Source organism: Theropithecus gelada, chromosome 14 (assembly GCF_003255815.1).
Source record: "Theropithecus gelada isolate Dixy chromosome 14, Tgel_1.0, whole genome shotgun sequence".
NCBI lineage: Eukaryota > Metazoa > Chordata > Mammalia > Primates > Cercopithecidae > Theropithecus > Theropithecus gelada.
This window is the reverse complement of record NC_037682.1, coordinates 119868030-119891234: the sequence shown is the minus strand read 5'-3', so window position 1 is coordinate 119891234 and position 23205 is coordinate 119868030. Positions and strand designations below refer to the sequence as shown.

At 43.6% G+C, this 23205-nt stretch overlaps 1 protein-coding gene across 1 annotated transcript in view; it reads right to left on the bottom strand.

The window, feature by feature from the left end:
* Positions 1–2797, bottom strand: part of FLI1 (Fli-1 proto-oncogene, ETS transcription factor) — a 126259-nt gene extending 123462 nt beyond the window's left edge. The window contains exon 1 of the mRNA XM_025357663.1: positions 2616–2797. The gene's annotated coding sequence lies outside the window, so the exon portion shown is untranslated. The remainder of the gene's footprint in view (positions 1–2615) is intronic.
* Between the last annotated feature and the right edge of the window lie 20408 nt (positions 2798–23205).

Below are 23205 nucleotides of genomic sequence, written 5' to 3'. Positions count from 1 at the left end.
TGGTCCCTCCACACCCCCATCCTTAAACAAAATGTTAGGAATGGAAGTTCCAGTTTGAGGACCAGTGCACCTAGGTTTGAATTCTAGCTCTACACTTACCAGCTCTGAGGACTTGAACACTTCCTTAACCTCCCTGTGCTTCCCTGTCCTCCTCTGTACAATGGGGTTATAACAGGACTTATCTCAAAGGGCTGTTGTAAAGACAAAATAAGCCTTTAGAACTTGCCTGGCAGCCAGCACAACTTTGCCATTACTATATGTATCTTGGCTCTGCCTCTCACATCACATTAACCAAACAACGCCTCAGTTTCTCGCCTGCAGAATGGACTACCTCCTAAGATTGTTGTTAATATTAAATGACCTAATACAGACACAACGCTTAGAGCAGCGGCTGGCGAAGGTAAGAGCTGAGAGGTAGCTATTAACGTCGCCGTTGTTATCCATCAACTACTGCGTGTCAGTGTCTCCAAGAGTCACCCTCTTCCCTCTCTCCCTTTCCCTTGTTCTTCCCTGCCCCTTTCCTACCTAAAGCGCTCTTATGTGGGCAATTACCTCCTTTACCTCTTTGTGGGACCCCTCAGAGCCCAGACCACTATCCAGATCGTGACCCCGGTGGAGTGGGCACCCTTGGCCCTTCGGGGCCGGCTGGGCTCCTCCCTCATGGGGCCCGGGCCCCTGGGCCCGCGGTGTTTGTCAACAACTCCTGAGCCGGGTGCCTGCTAGGCAACGGCAGGGGCTTGGCAGCCTGCGACTGTTTGTGCCCCTCTGGCAAAAGTTCGGTGGAGGGAGCCGGCGGAACAGACCTAAGATTGTCCCTGCCACGCAGACCTTTCGCCGCCATCAATGCACCCCTTTGTGCAACAATACAAACTTTGTGGCTGCTGAAAAATCCATTTTTCCCCCTTGAAAAGAGCTCCTGCGGCGAGCAGCTTCTCTGATGGCCCACAGCTCCCAGACTGCCGTCTCCTCGTCCCCCAGGCGGGTCCGCTGCGCTCTCCTGGACCGATTTGCTTTGTCCCTGACCCGTGGCCTGGGTGGGGCTCCGGGGCTCCCACGTCCCTCTAGGGTTCCTCATCCCTGAGGTCCTGGGTCCCAGGGTGTGTGTGGACTCGAGGGTTCCTACGAGTGGGAGAGAGACTGTCCCTCGCCGCCCCGGGGCCATTTACAGTCCTCAGTGCAGAGCTAGAAGTGAGAGCTCCTCTTGCCGGGCTCCGGTACCCCGAGTGGTGGGAGTGCGATGGGTTACGCCTTCCTAAACTTCTCAGGAAAACTGGGGACAGCGAATCCGTGAGCGCCTTAGTCTAACCTTAAAGGACGCTCCGTAACCCCCTGGGAGCCATTTGTTATCCATCCATTCACTGGTTATTGCTATATGAATCACACTCATTTCATTCATTCATTCATTCACTCACCACTCACTCAGGCATTATCAGTGAAACACCCCTTTTTGGGCCAAGCCTCTAGGATTAGGCCTTCCTTTCCTGAAGTGACCGAGTGGCTCCTTCAGACCTCAGGTGCGTGAGTGGGAAGATGCGTCCGTGTGACAAGTTTTCCTTTGGAGAGACCTGAGGAGGGTTGGACTCCTAATTGGGAATCCTTGGACAAGACGTGAGAGTCCGCACCCCATCGCACAGGCCCAGGCATTGTCGTGGCATTCGCCCGACATTTGAGGGAGCTCAGCTGGGCCTCACGGACAGGTCTGGGGAGCACTTGGAGGCGGGGTTTCAGGATGGAGAGGGCTGGGCAGAGATGCGCGAAAAGTACGCGGGTATTCGTAGCACCGCGGACATCCTTCCTCCTCCGCTCTAGGACTGACTCAGATGGTCCTGAGCTTTGGGTCCCTACTCGGAGGGCGTCAGGTCGCGGCTGTGTGGCGTGAGGGGACCTAGTCGCCGCCTCTCCCGTGGGCAGGGCCTCCCGGCGCGCACTCCCCGCCCCACCCAGCCAGCGGATTTTCATTAAACTTGTAACCCAGGTGTCCCAGCCTCGATTTTTTACATTCTTGGAAACTGTTGTGGAAAAGAAAAAACAAAAACAAAAAACAAAACAAAAAACCCTTCGATGTGCTGTCAAATATTGCAATCTGCGCTTCCGAGGGGCGGGCGGGGCCAAAGAAGGTGGGCTTGAGGGCTGAGCGCGTGTCAAACCTGTAGGAGAAGCGCGTGGCGCCCTCATATCCGCACACAACCCCACATACACACGCCCACATGCAGACAGACGCACGCATGCACACATGTGCAGACGCGCTCACACACAAGCGCGCGCACGCGCTTAATGCAGGGAACCCGCTGTGCGCCAGCCGCTCAGAGCACACCACCCTTTGGGATCTGACGCTGCGAGCTGCTAGGTCTTCCTGCACAGGCTTCACTAGACTTTCCTGCTCCCAGTTTCCCAAACACTAGCCGCCAGGAGCGTTGCTTCTCAACGTGGGATTCCCGAGGGTCTGTGCCACTCTCATCTGGCCCGGAGCGCCCTAGCTTGAGATCCACGAACCGAGAGGAGGGCCCACTTCCACCCCTACCCCTTTTTCCCAGGGAAAGGGAAAAGGGACCATAGGTCCGGGTGGGGTAGAAGCTGGGGGTCATTACCTGTTTAAAGATGCTGGCATGTCTTACCTTGACGTAAGACGACGTGTCGGGGACTGTCTGAAACATCGTGGGTTGCTGAGGAGGGGTCGGGAACGCCCAAGAACCAGCCTGGGAGGGAGAAGCCTCGGTTACCCGCGAGTGGAGCGAGGGGGAGACGGTGGGATGGTGGCCTGGTGGTGATGAAGTGGGGATGCAGATGAAGAAGACTGCAGGGGTTTGGGAGGCTCAGACCCGCCTATTCCGGCGAGGGAGGGTCCCAGTGGTTGGATCTTGACCATTCTCCCTACGCCTCGGTCCCGTCCCCGGGCTTGAGGCCAGGGGACGGTGAGGACTGAGAGCCACCTCACACCATTGGGTTTCCTCCCTACAGTCCTTTTACTCTCCCCTGCCCGAAATCAGACAGTCGCCTCCCCCAGGGCCTGGGCGGTTTCGAACTGGGGATGCCCACAGCTTGTTCTGGAAACTCCAGGATGTTCTAGTTCTTGGTGTTGAGGAGAGAACGCGACCAGGGTAGAGGCAGGACTCCCCTTTCTTGCAGCCCGAGGAGCAGAAGTTTCCAGAGCTGCCAACGCTGCCCCGCAGGGTACAGACGTGCTTGACTCCCTCACCACCCTTTCTTTGCCAGCATCCAGTGCTCTTCTCTGCTGGTGGCCCGGCGACAGAGGAAGACTAACGCAAGGCTAGGGAGGTCTGTGGAGGCCCCTTTCCCAGAGCCCCCTCTCTTTTAAAAGAAAATAGGTTTTTGGGAAGAGACAGCTACAATGACCGTCAGGTCCTCAGTTTTACAGGCAGGAGAGGTGGTGTCTTACTTAGGTCTGATTATTTGGGCTGGAAGGCGCAAAAGTCACCCTAGGTTGCCAGGTGCCTCTGCCTGAGTGAGTCTTTCCCTGACTTAGCCCAGTCTGGCGGCCGTATCTCTCCTCTTCCTTTCCTTCCTTCTCTTAACCATCTTTAACGTGGCAACTCACAGCTTCTCTGGCAGCCAATGTGTTTCTGATAAAGCACTTTTCTCCCCACTAACAAATTCCAGCTTTTTTTTTTTTTTTTTTTTTTTTTTTTTTTTTTGCTCCTGAAGCCACAACAGACACACACGAGTGCAGGGACAAGGTACATTTCTCAGAGGTTCCCTTCGCTTCAGCCTCTCCCCTAACCCCAGCGATCCCGCCGGTCCCCTGCATTTGTTTTTGGAAAGTCGAAGTGTAATTTACAAGAAAACAGAGAGGAAAGAAAGAGAAAAAAGAAAGCCCGAGAAAATGGGAGAAAGGAGGAGACCCCAAAGTTCCGCAATTCCCGACTGCAACCAGAACAATCAGCGAGACACACAGAGGCGCCCCGAGCCTGCATCGCCCGCAGAGGATCGGACACAAGTGGGCACTCACCTTAGGCACCCTTTCCTGCTAAGCCCGCAGGAGCGGAACTCCGGGTAGCTCCAGGATGTATTAGTTCTCGGTGCCTGTCCTGTGTGCCCAGAGCTCCCAGAAACTTGGCAGTGAGGAGCTATACCTGCTGCCTGCCTGGAGTCAAAGTTTGCCTCTCTCCAGGACCTGCAGATAAGCAGCCTCAGCTCGGGAGCATCCTGGGGGGCTGCAGGAGCCGCTATGCAGGAGCTATGCGTGCACTGCAGCTTTCCCCTTCGCTGCCTCCCGCCAGCTCTCTGGGTCCCACTCCCTCTTCCTTTCTCTTTCCCCTTCTTGTAATTTGATTTCCGTTTTCTTATCAATATTCCAACTGCTGTCTGATGAATTGTTCTTAATAGTACAGTCACCCGTCTGCCCCAGCTGCTTTTCTAGAAACCCCTGTGTGTTACTAGGAAACTTTATAGAATGCTAGAAATCATGCACACATATCATAAATATAGACATACAACTAAGCAAAGCCAAAAGAAGACATGCAGACCCACGCTTCTTTGAGATGATTATTTATTCTTTGAAAGTTCTAGATTATCGATATGCAAGTAATCATTCCTCAAACTTGATATTGGTGAAGTTCTCTTTTACTTTTTGAGCCTTTAAGGTTTTCCTTCTTAAGGTTACTCCTCCCCTTATTGAGTCCTGTTGCGCCCGCCCTCCCAACCACCACCAAGAATACACCTCTTTTTGATCCACTTTTTCTAGGTAGTATCTATAAGAGCAAAGTGGATTGCACATGCCATAGAAACAGCCCTACTCTGAGGTTTTAATTAAAAACAAAAACAAAAACAAAAACAAAAAACTCCAACAATTTGAAAGCATTCTTGGTAAGGAGTTGTTTCTGGGTTGTCAAATTTGTGTTTTCTTATAATTTGGAATGTTGCTCATTCTTTCACTTGAATGGAGCTCAGATTTCTGAGTCAGCGCTCAAATGGGCCCTTTCTGCTGCCCAATCCCAGGGCCATTACCCACAAAATAGAACCTGCATTGCTGAGTTGCTTGTGCTTTGGGGTGGGTGGATCTCTGGCAAAAGGGAATTGTTCACAGTTGTTTCTAACCAGGGGGCAGGATGGGGGGCAGGGTGGCAGTGGAGAGGTGACAGGCAAGGATGGAGATGGGACTATGTCAGTTTGCAAAAACTGACCTTCTCAGCTTCCTGCACCTCTCTGAGTTGGCTTCTGTTTCTCAAGCGTTCTCTTCCTTCCTTCTTGGGTATCCAGATCCCTGACTGCTTTGCTCTGGAACCTTCGAGAAAATTTATTTAGTACCTGCTCCCCCTACCCCCTTCTCCAACTGCCCAACTGGCTCCGGACATTTCTGACCAAAAGGCAATTGCTGGGATTCCATTTCAGGAGAAAACGCACTTATCACCCAAATCTCCCCACGTGGGGGGTATGAGGGCTGGCGGCAGCGTTATTCGTTATTTCCTTCTCAACAATATCCCGATTTTTCTCTCCCATCCCTCCCCCAGAGTTCCACATATTGAAACATTTTGCTGCTTAATAAGAGCAGCCGGGAGAGCAATGAGGTGAAAGGCCAGGCTGGGACTGTGACTGAGGCTGCCTGGGCTGGGCGCAGAGGGCTGGGCTGCCCCCGCCCTGCACATTCCTGACCACTGCTTAGGAAAACAAGATGGGGGGCCTGGGGAGAGGAGGGGGCCTGAAGGACTAGAGCCGCTGTCCCAGATTTTTGTTCTTGGGATTTTTGGGGAGATCATCTTCCCTCCCAAAGAACAAGCATACTATTCCAAACAACTGCAAATAAAACAGTAGATGCCCTCTTTCAGATAGTTCATCCTATGCCGTGCATTTTAAAGACAGATTCTCTTTAGGAAAGCTGGAGATTTGAAAATGAAGGCTTCAGCTGTGTTAGAGAAAGTGGGAACTAAACAAATTGTCGAATATCTCACCATCCTCAGTTTTTCCACTTCTTCCCTCTCTTTCTCCTTCCCTCCCTCCTTCCTTCCTTCCTTCCTTCCTTCCTTCCTTCCTTCCTTCCTTCCNCCTCCCTCCTTCCTTCCTTCCTTCCTTCCTTCCTTCCTTCCTTCCTTCCTTCCTTCCTTCCTTCCTTCCTTCCGAGAGATTTCTAAGAGATCACTTGGGTACATCCCTCTAGATTTGAAGCTCTTCCTTCTTCACATTTTCACAGTTGTTATTACATCCTTATTTGTAGATGTATCTGTTCAATGTTTGTCTTCTCCCAATACCTTGTAAGCTCCCTGAAAGCAAAAGTTGAGCTTGTTTCGTTCACAGTTAGACACCTAATGTCCACATTGATATCCTTAGGCAGAGAAGTAGAACAACTATTAAGCTACTTCCCTTCCGTCTAACCAATAACTCATAAGAGAAGTATAAAACAAACAAAACAAAAGCGTCACATTGTTATTAAGGAAAAACTGACAGGAAAGTTTTACCTGAATAATACTGATTCATTTTCTGCTTTGCAGGGAGGGTTACATAAAATCAGTGTTCATGGGTATGCTTCATTTGTGCATAAATGGTTTAACCAGAGAGATCATGTCCCTTCCAAGCACCCTGGGGGATGGTCACAGATGGAGGGGCCAGTGTCCTAGGTTTTGTACGAAACTCCTGTGTGCGTGTGTGTGTCCTATTTCCCATTCTTCCTGTGACTTCAGAAGCCAGAATGGGTATTCATTCCAAGGGTTAGGCAAATGATCAAACTCGTGGTGATCTTGGTTAAACAGGTGAGCTGAGAACGAACTGAGGAATAATCTGAAGTCCATTTCAAATAGGGTGTAAGAAATGGACATACACCTGGAAGCCTACTGTGTGTGTGTATGTGGCAGGGGGTGGTGATGGGAAGGGCTGTGACACACCCACTGGGAAAGTGAGCCCTAGTCACCCAGTCCAGGGTTAGGTTTGGGGTAGGAGTAGGACCCAGGCTGTCTTATTTTTCAGGAGTATATGGCCAACTCCCTTTGTCACCTGGAGCCTTCAATTCACCAGAAGAAAATTGCTGAAATTGGTAACAGCTGCCATGAAGCAGGAGCAAGAGAGAGGCAGCTGGAGGCAGGGAGGACTCATTAAAGCCAGCTTACCCCTCCAAAGGGAGAATGGGGTGGGGAGGGGGTTCTTGCTCCACAGTTTTTTTCCCTCACCAGCCTATACCAAGCTGCTTCCCTGGGCCATAGATTTGCAATGCAGAGCCTGGGTAGCAAGAGACTCTGGTGTGGAGGTTACAGCAGCAAGAGATTGGAATCCAAGAAGGGCACTTCAGTAGGAGAGCAGGGGAAGGTATCTGGGCAGTGCCCCTCTGGATCATCCATGCACTCCATCATTCTGAGCAAGACAATTAGGACTTAGCTTTCTTATTTGGCAAATGAGAGGGCTACATTATATCATCATGAGATACTTACAAATTTGAACATGCTATACTTCTGTAAGATTATTTAGCCCGGGGAAAAGATATGAGCAAAAGGCAAATTAATGTTCTAGGATTAGGAACTTTGGGTTCCAGTCTTGGTTCTGCTCCTGATGACTGGCACTGTGGGCTGAATTGTATCCTCTCCAGATTCACAAGTTGAAGCCCTAACCTCCACTACTTCAGAATGTGATCGTGATGGGAGACAGGGCCTTAAAAGAAGTGAACAAGGTAAGATGAGATCATAGGGTGGGCCCTTATCCAATATGACTGGTGTCCTTATAAGAAGAGGAGATTAGGTCACAGACATGTGTGATAACAGAGGAAATCCCATGTGAGCACACGGTGCAAAGGCAGCCACTGACTAGCCAAAAAGGGAGACCTCAGAAGACACCAACTTGCTGATAACTTGATCATGGACTTTTAGCCTCCAGAACTGCGAGGAAATCAATTTCTGATGCTCCAGCCACTAAATCTGTGGTACTCTGCACAGCAGCTCTAGTAAACCAATGCAACTGAGGAATAATATTTTGCCATGATTTGGTTTCTCCAAGTAAGTAAAAGGGAATAAACAATGGTGACTCATTTCACTCAACCCTTCTAGAACCTACTCTGATGATCAGTATCTATTATGAACCCACAATGTGTTGTGTTTGGTTTGTTTTGCTTTGCCATGTGTGGCTTTGTGTATAAAGCAAAGCGATGCTCCTATCTTTATAGTTCTTTCCACTCCACATAAAGTCCAAAGCCACCCTGAGTTTCTGCCTCCTTTGTGGATTTTCTATTCTTTTTGCTTTTAATGATGGTGAAGGAAGAAAACCACTTCCTGTGCTTCAAACAAGCAATTTCAGATTTTAAAGGGTAGCCAACAGGGAGTCACCCTCCTTATCTCTCATTATCTGCGTCCTCTTGTAGCCCTTGACAGGCTGCAAACCTAGATTGAGCTCCCGGGCATTTCAGGGAGAGAGAAGGGGTGGGAAATCTAGTGAGCAAGATAAGTTCAGGAAATAGAGGCAGTGACTAGAGCAAGGACCATGGAAAGAATGATCAGACAGGGGTTGCTTTGGATTCCAGGATGTGTGTGACCTTCGATTCCCATCATGTACCAACACACACACACACACACACACACACACAGACACACTCATACATATCCCAGGTGTAGAAGAAAATCCTTGGATGGGTAGGAGGAAGGGCAAAAGAGGGGCTGCTGGGGCGACGGCTCTGCCATTCACACTGGTACAGCAGAAGAGTCTCCCCCAAGCAAACAGATTTACCCTCCTCCCATTCATAAATCAAGCATATGTAATGTGCCCTAGGATTGAGGATGCAGAAGTCAGGTTATTGGAGGACAAATAAGATTATGCATTAAGGCGTAGAGGAGTTCTAAGACCAAAGCTTTTATGTACTGTATATTCATCCCTCTAACTCTCTTAGCAAATTTTTCTTCTCAAGTTCATCTCTTCATAAACATCAATTAATTTATTATATTTTATTACATAATCTCTGAGGCCTATTCTAGCTTAAATTTACATAATTCTAAGGAGCATATTACTAGTTTCATCTATGGTTATATAGTTTTTCAGGTTATTGGGAAACATTCTCCATTGCTCCTCCTGTTTAAAAACTATGGAATTAATCCTTTGCAATAATTTCAGTATGATTCTAAAGAGTGGAATGCTTTTTCTGATTGAATCATTCATTCATTCGTTCATGTGTCCTGGGGAAAGGGGAGTAAAAAGGACCTGAGTAATATCACTTTGCTATTGATGAGAAGGCAAAGGTTTGCAAAGATTGTTATCTTAGCTTTATCAATCTGGCCTTACTCAACCCTGAAAAGGAGGAAAGAGAACAGAATTAAAAGAAAGCATAAAGTTCGGGACTCCTTGTAGAAAAAGTATGACATTACAGTTCGATGGGAAATGAATCAGCAACTTTAAAAGATCCAAAACATAATTGCATAAGTGGGACAACTGGTCCATCCATTGAGACTTTGAGGTAGAAGATGATTGTGTTAGTTGGAAAAAACCCCAAATCCTTTGGGACACCATTAAGAAAAGTGCCACAGAAATACAAAACATACTGTAGCCCTGAGGTTAATAGAGAACAGTGTCAACCAGAGCATAGATGCCATTATCTTTGTCCTCTTCCTTTCTTTCTGACCTTAATTTTAAACAGAGAGAGAGAGAGAAAGAAGAAAGAAAGGAGAAAGAAAGAAAGAAAGAGAGAGAGAGAGAGAGAGAAAGAGAACATGCTAGAAGTCAAGCAGCACCAATGCCAATTACATTTAACATAAAGGTTTGGGGAATATTTTTTAATGGGGCTGGTAGGAGTGGGGTGAAGCATGACGAGATAGTTGAATGAGAAGGTATACATGATATCCCTAATGCTAGTGCACTAGTGCTTAAGGACAGTCTTTGGACAACTGAGATGTGTTTGGCCAAGTGCTTCTAACTTCCAGAGAGAAAAGATGCTACATAAATACTTGTCTGATTAAATACTGGTCTGATGTCTGATGTTTTATTATTATTATTACCTTCAACTTTGACAGACAGGGGACAGTGGGGCCCCAGAGAGGGAGCATGACCACTCAGTATTACTTCAATGCATTTCACAGCTGAACACAAAACAACGTGGCCCACTAAACACAATAAACACTGGGGACTCACAGCCTTGAGAGTCCCTCTGAGGGAACCTGGCTTCCCTAGATAAGAGATCAAACGTAAACGGCATGTTTTTATTTTCTTAGTGTGTTTTAAAATCAGATTTTGTGAACTAAAGTTTCTCCTAGATTTTTGGTGGAGGGAAAGAGGAAAACAGATATTTATCCAAATCCTATTTTCTCTTTTTAAAAGATTAGACACCCAGACGAGCTGAGTATTTGACTCTGAAATTTTTATTGCTTCAAAGTGATTGGTAACGTGGAGATAGAAAGAGTAGGAAATTATATTTCCCTGTCTATACACATCCGGATGCTGCTTCTTTAGGTGATAATTATCAGGGGTTCTATTTTACAACTGGAAGAGGAGGGGTAGAGTGACATGGACCCTGAAGAAATAGTGTTCTCCTTCACCAACTCCCACTACTCCCCTCCCCAAGCTCTGACCAGACAGTGAGTTGGCCTGGGTAGCTCCCAGAGCGAGCTTGATTACAAATTGAGCTAATTCAACATGTCCTTTATACTCTCAGCTTGCCACTCGCTTGACTGTCCTGTTCTTTTGAGGTCCCTATCCTTTTCATTCCACTACATGTTTTAATTGAGTGTCATCAGCAGTAAAACATCAGAGCCAGCGAGGAGTGTTCCTACTGAAAATATCACAGGTCAACAGAGGCAAGAGTCAAGTGGGTATCATGACGTCAGCTATTAGCTTAGGGAACCAGACGCCCCAATTTTTTTTTACAACCCCAGCCGCAGGTAAGCCCAATGTGCAGTCAAGGTGAAAAGTGATTTGCTAAAGAAAGAACGTCACTCAGGGTGAATAGCCAGCAAGCTGTTCAGCATGGTTTTCTTCTGATGACTGGCATATTTCAGTTGCACAGTCCTTTCTACTTGGAACTAAACTGAATTTTGGCCTGCATCCCTACAAGAGAAACTGGCCACGACTGTGGGGCCCAGAACCCCATGAGATGATAAGCACTCGCAACCTTGAGCACTTATCTCCTCCTGTATCTGGCTTTCTCGCATTTATAAAGTAAATCGGGAAATCTCACCACAACAGGCTTTCCTGTGAGGAGGCTGGCATTTCCTGCCTGCCCCAGTGGGGACAGGAATGAAGGCAACACATCACTGGTGTTTAGGCTCTCTCACTTCAGCTCCCTTGCAACTGTTGTGTAGGACAGTGTCACCCACGAAGATCAACCATGATGTGAGTCGGAGCTAAGGAGCGGGTTATTTTCCAGGCACATTTCTTATATGGTATTCTATTATACCGTAGAAAATAACCCCCATCCCACAGTTACTTGTTTGAATACACACACACAGATGTACATATACAGATTTACCATATGTGTGTTCCATGGGCACACAGCTGACATTAGCGATGCCACTGATATCAAGTATATCAGTTGCATCAATTAATAATTGGTTATATTACAATTAAATTATATTTTTTGCTTTTGGAAAACAGCTATATAAATTCCATGGTTTAGCATTTTAAAAACTGTATAAATCAAGAATGCTTTTGTAAAGGGAATTGTCCCCTTCCACTTCTCATATTTATCTTTAGAGTAAATTTTACTTAAGTTTTAATACATGTGCTATTGAAAAGCCACCCATGGACATAAAAAAGCTCACATTTTACTTTTGTCAAAGAAAGATATGAGTGAATATAGAAAATCTGATCTTGTTCTTCTATGACAACATTTATTTATTTATTTTTTATTTTACTTTAAGTTCTGGGACACATGTGCAGAACGTGCAGGTTTGTTACCTAGGTATACATGTGCTGCAGTGGTTTGCTGCACCTATCAACCCGTCATCTAGGTTTACAACATTTATATAATATATTTTATGGAGCACTTAGAGGCACATGTAACTAGACAGGACCTGAGAGAAATCTGTGCTCAATTTCCAGGTGAAGAAACAGATTCCCAAACAGAAATTACCTCTTTTTCGATGGCACAGTTTAAATTCATTGTTTCCTTAAGGGACATCATTAGTGTTATCACCATCTTTAATTTGGTGAAAACTGAGCCTCATGTGAAAAAGCGGAGTCCCAGCAACATTAAGTAATTGATCAGACTTTGCAGGGACAGCCACAGGGCCGGGCTAGAGCTCACTTGCATTGTTTAACTTCTAATCTCATGTTTGCTGGTTGAGTTTCTATCAACATGTCGTATGAAATAGACTCATTTTCCATTCACTTTAGGTGGTAGTGAGTGTTGTTCACTAATAATACCAATTCACTGATTTCCATAACTCTCTTCCTTCTTTCCAAGTTCAAAAGATTCAGTTTTGCCTTTTATTTCTGTTCCTTTCATCTTAGGAGGAAGAGTTGCAAAGATGGGACAGATAGTTCAGGCACACCCTTCACCCAGCTTCCCTTAATGTTACCATATTTTATAACCATGGCACCATGATCAAAATTTAGTATCTGTACAATGCATTTAACTAAAAAATACTCAGATTTCACTGGTTTTTCTACACTGATTTTCATTCTGGTCCAATGTCCAATCCCTGCATTTAATTGTCAGGTGTCCTCAGTCTCCTCAGTCTATGATAGTTCCTCAGTTGTTTCTTCTCTTTCAAGACCTTGACATTTTTGAAGAGCATTGGCCAGATAATATCTTATAGGGTATTTGGGTTTGTTTGGTGTTTTCTCATGATTAAAGTTATGTATTTTGCAGAAGAACAGCACAGAGGTGATGTGTAGTACTCATGCTAGGGGGTATGTATTAGTACATTTTCATGTTGCTGATAAAGACATACCCAAGACTGGGTAATCTATAAAGAAAAAGGGGTTTAATGGCTTCACAGTTCCACATGGCTGGGGAGGCCTCACAACCATGGTGGAAGGCAAAAGACACGTCATACATGGTGGCAGACAAGATAATTTGTGCAAGGAAATCCCTTTATAAAACCATCAGATCTTATGAGACTTATTCACTATCATGAGAACAGCATAGGAAAGACCCTGCCCCCAAAATTCAATTACCTCCCACCAAGTCTCTCCAATGACACATGGGAACTATGGGAGCTACAATTCAAGATGAGATTTGGGTGCGGACACAGCCAAACCATATCAGGGTACATGACATTGGTCTGTCTTAGTATTATGATGTTAACCCTGATCACTTCATCAAAGTGCTGCTGGCCAGGGGCCATTGTAAAGTTGCTATTTTTCCCTTTGCGATTAACAAGAATTTGGGAAAAGATATTTTGCAATTAACAGGCATTTTGAGGGGAGATACTTGGAAGCTACACAAATATCCTGTTTCTTCTTACTCTTTTGCTCATTGGTTTTAACGTCCAATGGTGGATTTTACCATTGGTGGATTTTACCTTAAGCAATAATTACTGTGGTGGTCTATGGGTGCTTGCACTCCTTCCTTTTATATTCAGTAATGGAATTCACTTGTAAGGAAGAGTTGTTCCTTCACCCTCATTTATTTATTTATTTATTTATTTATTTAATAATCTATTAACATCAGTATGGACTCACTCATGGATATTTGTTTTATTCTCAAATTGAAATCCATTCTTCTCATAATGTATTTTGTTGCTGATATGTTCCAACTTTGCTCTTTGATAGCTCTTCCAGGTTGACTTCTGCTTCCATTTGATGTGTCCTATCTTTTTCAATTTTTTCTTTAGCACTTCCTTACTTAAGATGCTCTAGGATCCTTACTTAAGATGCTCGGGCATCCCCTGGTATGCCTTAAGATGCTCTAGGATCCTCTTTTATTTTCCCTGCCCAGTCCTGGAATCAATTGCTTTTCCAAAAATCTCTGGTTTCTTTCATTGGAGAATGGTACTTAAGAACCAAGATTTGGGAGTTGGGTGTGCTCATTGCTAAATTGGTGCCACTGCTTCTAAGGTCCCTCAGCAGACCCACAAGGAAATGTATGTGTGTATACTAACCTAAATATATACATGAATGTTTCTATATCTTTCTGTTTGTTTGTATCTTGGTTGGCCATGATTGCCATAACAGAATGCCAGATTGGGCATCTTAAACAAGATAAATTTATTTCTCACAGTTCTGGAGGCCAGATGTCCAAGATCAAGGCATTGACTGGTTTGGTTCCTCTTCAAACTTTCTCCTTGGCTTTCAAATGGCTGCCTTCCCCTTGTGTCCTCACTTGGCCTTTGTTGTGTGCACTTGCCTTCTTGGTTACTTCCTCTCCTTATAAGGACATGAGTCATATTGGATTAAGGTCCACCCTAAAGATCTCATTTAACCTTAATTACCTCCTTAAAGGCCCTAACTCCAAATATACAGTCACACTGGGGACTAGGCCTTCAACCTATAAATTTTGTGATGATGCAATTGAGTACATACCAATTTGTATACATGTTAAAAATGGATTAATGCTGACACCTCCAATGCCAGCCCAATAACAGTGTTCATTCTAGAATTTCCTCTTTGATTATTTGTAATCTATTTCCCCAACAGTGAGAAATCTGGCACTCACTATCAACAATACATTTACTTATTTGTTCAACCATTTCATACCTGTAGTTTCAAAATTGCTAATTCATACTCCTGGGAGAAAGAAATGCAAATGTTTGTGCATAGTTCTTTTTGTTTTCAGCCTTACAGCATCTGATCAAAACACCTGTTTTCCAAAGTTATTTAGGTCATCTCTTTTCTTTATCAACCTTCAAAATGTTTGATATCTATAATACAGTTAGATTCAGTTGTTGTAGTCTTTATTTCATCTTGTATTCTCTTGAAATTGAGGTTGATTTTTAATATTTACATATCATAAAATTTACTTTTTGTGGTGTACAGTTCTACAGGTTTTGAAAAATGTGTAGCACCACCACCTTGTACAACAGCCCCATCATCCCCCAGATTCTTTTGTGCTGCCTCTTTCTCCACCCCCAACCCCTGGTAACTACTGTTTTGTTTTCCGCTCCTGTAGTTTTACCTACTTCATAAAGTCATGTAAATGGAATCACACAATATGTAGCCTTTGGGATCTGGTTTCTTTCACTTAGCAAAATGCATTTACTATTCACTAATGTTAATAACTTGTTCCTTTGAATTAATAACTTGCTCCTTTTCATTGCTGAGTAGTATTCCACTGCATGGATGTATCATATTTTGTTTATCCAAATTTTGTTTGTCCAATTTCTCACCAAATTGGTGAACATTTGCTATTGGGGGTACAGGTTTTTGATAAGATAAAAATTTTGAATTTGTTTAGGTAAATACCTAGGAGTAGAATTTTCGAGTTTTATGACAAGTGAATGTTTAGCTTTACCAAAAAATGCCATACTGTTTTCTGAAGTGGCTGTACTGTTTGGCATTCCCACCTGCAGATTTCAGAGTTGCTCTTAATCTTAATATTTACCAATGCTTGGTGTTAATTAGAATTTCCTTAAATGACTAATGATGCTGAACATCTTTTAACAGGTATACTTGTCATTCATGTATCTTCTCTTGTTCGGACCTTTTGTCCAGTATTTTATTTTTCATATTGTTCAGTTTTGAGGGTTCTATAAAAATATATGCTCTGAAAACAAATCCTTTATCAGATTTATGTTTGCTAATATTTTCATCATTTATGGCTTATCTTCTGCTTTTCTTAACAGTGTCTTTCTCAGAACAAAGGTTTTAAATTTTGATAAAGTACAATTTATATTTCTTTATTTTATGAATCTTGCTTTTGCTGTCATATCTAAAAATGCTTTGCCATACTCAAGGCCACGCAGCTATACTCTTATGTTTTCTTCTAGAAGTTTGATAGTTTTAATGTTTTAATTTTATTTTTCTAAGAGACAGGGTTTCACCCTGATACCCAGGCTAGTCTTAAACTCCTGGGCTCAAGAAATTCTCCTGCCTCAGTGCTGGGATTACAGGTGTGAGCCACCGCACCCAGCCTAGTTTTAAGTTTTATATTTAAACCTATGATCTGTTTTAAATTAGATTTTGCATAAGGTGTGAGGCATATGTAGTGGTTTATTAGTTAATTACTTAGCTTATTTTGCATACAGACATCTAAGTGTTCTAGTATGATTTGTTAAAAACACTATTTTTTTTCCATTGAGTGGCATTTGTACTTTGTCAAAAATCAATTGACCACATTTGTGTGGGTCTGCTTATAGATTGTCTACTCTGTTGCATTGATCCATATGCTTATCCTTTTTCAAAAAGCAACACAGTGCTTGATTATGGTAACTTCATAGTATGTCTCAAAGCCATAGTGTGAATGGATAGCGTGAGCTCTCTGACTTTGTTCTTTTGCAAAATTGTTTTAACTACTCTAGTACTTTTGCCTTTCCATGTAAATTTTAGAATTGCCTTGTCGATATCTCAAAAAACCTGCTGGGCTTATGATTGGAACTGTGTTGAATCTGTAGATAAAACTGAGAAAAACTGACACCTCAATAATATTTAAAAACATTAACATTTGAGTGCATCTTTCAAGGAAGTTATATGTACAACATTGTTATTTATTAATGCATCATGTCATGATATTTTGCTCAACTTTGTCACAAATGGCTAAAATGAGCTGCAAATATCAATATTTAATGTAACATAAATGGTTCAGTATTGAGGTACAAAGTAACATAAATTTCCTCTGGATTATTAAGAAATTCAGGGTACTATGTCTCCAAAGTGAGATGTGAAAAATCGTGTAATGCTGTACATACAGAGACTTATTTGTGTCGATATTTCAATTACTTTTGCAATTAAAAAGTCATTCCTTTTTTCTCACTAGAAGACTCCTTGAAAAAGAAAGATCTATAGGAAGTTGAACATATATTAAGGAGTCAAAAACTTGATTGGCTAATAGTGCTGTAAAGAATGATTCAGTAATTACCACTGAACCAACATTACTGTTTTGTGAGGCAATATGGTGTGGTGGTGAAGATTCCAGCTTTGGGCCAGACAGACCTAGGCTTCTGTAAGGGTTCTGCTCCTTATGAGCTCTGTTACCCTGGACTCTTACCTAATGTTTGCAAGCTGTATTTTTCTCACCATTGAAATAAGAATAGGTAATAGCAACCATCTTGAAGGTTTCTAATAAAGACTAAATTATGTTCTGCACTAAAGCACTTAGCACATATCTGGAACTTAATTCTTAATTAATACTAGCTCTATTAATAAGTATATTTTTGCCTTAAATGTCCTCTTTTACTTAATTGATGAAATACGATTATACTAAATTCTACAGCTTTTAGTAGCTGTAGTTGCCAAAGTCTACTTATTCTGAAAAGTAGTAACATCACCAGGAAAACGTCTAATAAAAAATTGCTAAACTATTTGCATTGAAATCAGTCTCCATACAGGGAAGTATTCATAAATTACCACTTATCAGAAAAACAGAAAGTATAAGTGATTGATTGCTGACTCACTTTTAAACCAAGCTAGGCTACATGATAACCCAATAGTATTCTTGAACTATTTATTAATGCAAGAAAGCTTTCAGCTTATAGGCATGCATGCACACACACATTGTGGTGTGTTGAAAAGTGAATTGTGTTTGGCCTTAGGAGTTAATCTAGCCCAGTTTATAAACAATCCTCTTTAGCTACTTAAAAATGTCTTTCACTCCCTTCTTCCTCCTGTATTAGCGTAGGAAAAGTTGCCTCTCTTGAGCCCCCAGTCTTCACCATGTAGGTGTTACTATTAGTGTCATCTCTACAGCTTCCGTACACATGTTCTATTTGATCAAAGGCAGCACTAGCCACAGAAAAGAACTCTTGAATGTTAGGTGCTGGCGAAAGGCATCTATTACTGGATCCTTAGGACTCTGTCTTTCTACTTTCAGAGCCATCATATGTCAGAGTTGGTGAAAACTGAGAACCAAAGTGAAGCAATTTGTCTTCTGAGTTTTTCATGCGGTCAGGAGAAAGGCTGGGACCACATGGCCTGACTCTCAGGCCAGAATTTTATGCACAACTTGATCCTGTGGTGTCAGTTCTGCACGCAGGAAGCTCAGGACAGCATCTTGGAAGGTATCTAAGCAGCTCTAGCTAGTGGGGATCCAGACACAGGCTCAAAGGAGTTCAGGAAAGGCAACAGGCCATCTGAGCCCTAGAGGATTTGTTCGGGTGCAATCCTGGCCAGGGCTTTGGGACCTGGAAGAACTGGAGGCACACTGGGTTCTCCATGGTGGGTAAGTCTGAGTCTTTCTTCTCTGATTCCATTTCCTGCCTCTAACTGCCACAGCTTGATTGTTGGGACTTAGCCACCCGTGACTGTTGGGGGAAATAGAAGAAAGGTTGAGTTGCTGCACTCATCTCCTCTCCTGACACAAGGGCCAGGACTGGAGACAAGTGAGCCACGTCAGAGCCCGTCAATCATGGTCACCCTCTGTTTTAAAGCCATTCTGCTGGGATCCAGGGACAGAGTTTCTGAGAACCTTGCAGGAGGACTCTTTCTGCACTTAATTTCTTTTTTTCTTTAAGCATAGAGACAAGGAACTCAGGCTGTGATGAGAAAGACAAAAGAAATGCACAATAAAGGGATGGTGGTTAAGTTCTAGGAAGAGAGCCAATGAATGACTATTGAGAGATGAAATCAGGAATGATGATAAAGACTTTGCCCTAAGAGGTATGGTTATGAGTTGTTGCATCCAGATATTCACCTCTGCTTTCCAATTACTAAGAGATTATGTACATCATTCTCCTCCATCTTGGCCTCTGTGTTCCTAGTCTTTTTTATTTATAATTTTTTTTTTCTTTTTAGTGAATGGGTCTTGCTATGTTGCCCAGGCTGGTCTCGAACTCTTGGGCTCAAGGAATCCTCCCTCCTCAGCCTCTCGAATTGCTGGGATTACAGGGGTGGGCCACCACACTAGGTCCTAGTCTTTTAAATGGGGATCTGATGCACTGCTGAAAATGAGGTCAGATAGCTAAGGGTAGCAAAGATCCTAAAAAGCACATCCCAGCCCATGTGCAGAGGACATTTTTAAATGTCTTAAAACTTCATTTAAAAAATTCACTGATGGCTAAAAATATCCTGTTGACACAGGCCTGTCTGCACTCCCTGATTTTTCATTTTACGTGCAAAAATTTATGTTTTTCCATTTTCGTTGGCTGAGGTTCTGTTATTTGAAGGTAAGGTGTGGGAAGTCCTTCAGAGGTTCAGTGGGAGACAGAGAATTGGATATAGTTTTTCTATCTGGAAGCAACTTTCATCGAGATTAAAAAAAAATGTTTAGGCTCCACTTGCTACTGTAACCTCTAGTCTTCTGCCAAATGGCAACACAACAAAGACAGCCTCCTTTTCAAGTTTCTGGTTATTAAAACAACACAATTCCAGACAAATAAACAGAAACAGAAAGCTGGAGCTCATATTAACAGTGAGCACATGTGTGGACAAAGGAGGAACCTCTGCTTGGACTGTCCAACAACGTCTCCTGTTGGCCAACCGACCTGAGGCCTCTCACTAGGCGAAGACCCCAGACCCCCAGCACAGGTCCTCACACGCATGAAATAGTGAGCCTGGGAAAAATCTCACAAACAAGTGGCCTCTTCTTTTTGTTTGGTTTGTTTTTTTGCCCCATTTCCCAACTTCAGAATTTGTTCATGGAGATTTGAGTCAGTGCCCAAGTTTCTAGGGGCTATGGCTACAGACAAGCTGGTTGAACTCTTCTGCACTCAGTGATGGAAAGAGTGGGTGTGTCCGAGGGGGTAGTGGCAGTGAGTCATCTGGGAGAGTTTGGGTAGAACTTCATGGGGCTGACACATTTGAACTACATGGTCAGCTTCTCAGGCTTCTGTCCCTTCCTCTTGGTGATCATCTTTTTTAGCATTCACCTACCAGTGGGGTGAGAACCTGGGGCCTTGTGTTGGAATGCAGGGAGGATGGATGGAGCCCAGAGGCTGGATGCATGCAGGACTGCAGTCCTGGTGTCCCACGGGGACCTGGAAGGTTCACAGGGCTCTTGTAGCTGTCCCCTCCTACCTTTTGGTGTGGGGTCTGGGCAGGCAGTTGAGTGTACTCAGGAAATGGTGTAGCAGCAAAATCCCACTCATTCATTCCATGGCTTTCTCTCCTTCTCTTTTGTTCTTTGACCTGGAAGGATGCTATTTCCCCTCTCCACCTTCTGCGAGGACATGCAAAGAAGTGGCTTTCAGGACAGAATTGAACCCAGGAGGAAAGCATTTCCCTGTAGTCATTTTTCTTAGGCATGTAAGGAAAGGTTTTCTCAGCTCTTCATCTCTGTTCTCAGGGGATGTCTTTAGGCCATTACAAGGTAGTATCTGTGGATGAGCTGCTGCTAAACCTTGGAAACAAAAAGTAAATCTAACACTTAAAGACCTCCTACAGATATATGATGTTTCAGAGAAGAAATCGTTCATAAAAAGCTGAAGAGCTAAGTTCCCTGCAATGTGTTAAATAACAGAGGGTACAGAGCTGCTTTTTGTTACTTGGAGCAAATTAAATGACAGGAAAGACCATGAAGCAGTTGGTGGGATGGTCAAGACTTTGGAATTCATCTCTGAGGAATTTTCGTCTTTCTGAGGATTTTGTGTATTCAGCTTTTCTACATTCAGATCTGCGACTTCTCCTGTTTTTGATCTAGTTCTCCAGGATCTCTTCTGGGGTATACAATTCCCTCAATTCTCTCGGACCTCCTCTACCTTCAAATCTCACTTCCTTACTGAGGGCTTTATCAGACTCATCTCAAACTCCCGTTTTTGGATGATCGCCCCAAAGAATGTAGAAGCTAGACAATGTCCCCGATAAGAAGACTTTTAGTTTTGAACACCTAAAGGGTTTGGAGGCCTACCTGGCTTCCAGTCCCTCTTCTTCTCTTCCTGAGGGAACCCTGTCATGGGGCGCATCTCTTCCCAACACTGCCTGAGTTTCTCAGGCAGAGAGGAGCCATCCTCAGCTTGAGCATGGGCTAAGGTTTGGCTACAAAAACCAGAGCACATTTGTCCTTGAAAATATTTGGTTCAGGAGTGGTCATTTGCCCTCACTGTATTTGAGGGAAAGATTGCAGAGGCTTCTGCAAATGTTCTTTCTCACTTTTAAGAGGAGCCGTAAGTAACCATTTTCCCCTTCTCTACCTCACTTTCTACCTGTGGCTGCCTTATGACCATGAGGAAAGCTACTCTGAGAACAAAGCTGATACTTGGAGGAAGGCAGATAGAGAAAATCTCAGCAAAATGCAGGGAGAGTCCTGATTTCATGGTGTTAGAATCTGCCCAGTCTCTGGATGCTCAGTTATACGAGCAAATGAAACTTTTTGTTTAAGCCATCTGCGTCAGCTTGAATCATCCCAACTGAGTTAGGGGTTTAGACTCAGCATAGTGTAAAGTGACCTAGTGAAAGAGAACTCCAGTAGGAATCTGAGGACCTGGCCTAGAGTTCTAGGTACTAAGTATGTGTCTGGAGCAAGCCTGGTCCACCTTTGGCAGTTGATTCCTCAGTTAAAGGAGTGTATTGATCACTGTGTTATGTCACAAGGCTGAGTGAATATGGGATATGTCAAAGCTTCAAAACATGCTGTGTAAAATATTATTATGATAGCCATTGTATGTCGCTTCAATCCATGAATCCATCATAATGAAAATAGCAATAGTGGCTAACTTTATCGAGGGTTATGATTTGTTAGGCCCTGAGCTAAGTGCTTGAATGGCTTAGCTCACTTCACCTGCATTGCAATCCTATAAAGTAGGTTATTATGTCCCCATTTTGCAGATAAAGAAAAAGCATTAGAAAAATTAATACACTTTTTCAATGTAATACAGCTTGTAAGTGGTAGAGTTTACTAATAAATTTTAATAAATATTTGACGATGGTGATATTAGGTTGTTGCAAAAGCAACTGCGTTTTTGTTTCTTTTTTTTTTTTCATTAAAAGTAATGGCAGAAACTGCCATTACTTTTGCACCAACCTAATCCTTGCCTAAGCATATGCTCAAGAAATTGTCAGTTCCACAAACATCACCACCAGTCTCTAATTCTATATTAGGCTTTCTCCCATTTTTAGGTTTTTACTATTCATTTCTTCATTATCTAGATTCCTCTTATGGCTCCTTAACTCCTTCAACTAATACAAATTTCCCCTTTACAATTAACTACTATATTTATTACCGTACTAGGAAAAGAAATACCTTGGGCTGGTGTTGGTTTACACACAACTGTAAGTGTGTGTGTGTGTGTGTTATAGCATTGATGAAAATAGTGAGTGTTTTAGATATTTTGAAACTGTTAAAACAGAGGCACTTACTGAGATAGTGTCTGCAACAGTGTCTTGCTGGTCATAAAGGCAGCTGCCAAGGGATCTAACAACTTGCCCTGGGGTACTGAAGGTAGGTACAGATTCAGTGTCATATGGAAAGGTCTCCTAACTGTCTACATAACTGTTCTCAACTGGGACAGTTGTGCCCCTCCACGTTTTGATGGTCACAACTAGGAGGCGGTGGCATGCTATTGGCATCCAGTGGGTGAAGACCAGGGATGCTACTAAACATCCTCCAATGTGCAGGACAAGAATTACCCAGCCCCAAGTGTCAATAGTGCTGAGGTTGAGAAACCCTGCTCTAGACACATCCAAGGACCAGCACTGAGCTTTTCTTTCTATGTCATCTCTGCTTGGTTAAGAGTAAGGCAACACTTCCTGATCTATGGTCAGATGTGTGTCCTGGGATGTTGATGAATTGATGTCCGTACTGTGGGCTCAGCAAAGCCTTGGAGCCCAGCAAGGCATGCTCCTATTGCAGGAGACACAGGCCTCTTCCGGGAAGCTGTTGATAGAAGGCTCTTACCTGACAGAGCTGAGGTCCGCTGATCTGCATCTCTTGAATAGAATGGCATGGTCTTCTCCATTCTGTTTCTACCAAGGTCCCTAGTGCACTGGCTGCTGATGGGGCTTGACTATTTCTAGGAGGGCTCCTCCCTCTCGTACCATTCCCCAAGATTTAATTCTATTATGTTGGCCACTGATACATTCCAAGGTCCTGGCCTCAGCACCTTTGTTCCTCTAACCAACCCAGGTTGCCATCATCAAGTTTCTTTAGGATAGGAGGTATGATTACTTTCCTGTCTTCTAATTCTCTCTCCCCCTGTGTTCTGGCACACATTTTATGCCATTGTACACTTTGGACCTTTCCTTTTGATTCCCACGTGCTTAGATGAATGGAATATTAAATACTAAAAAGAATGGAATATTAAAATATATGTTCTTTTTATCCTC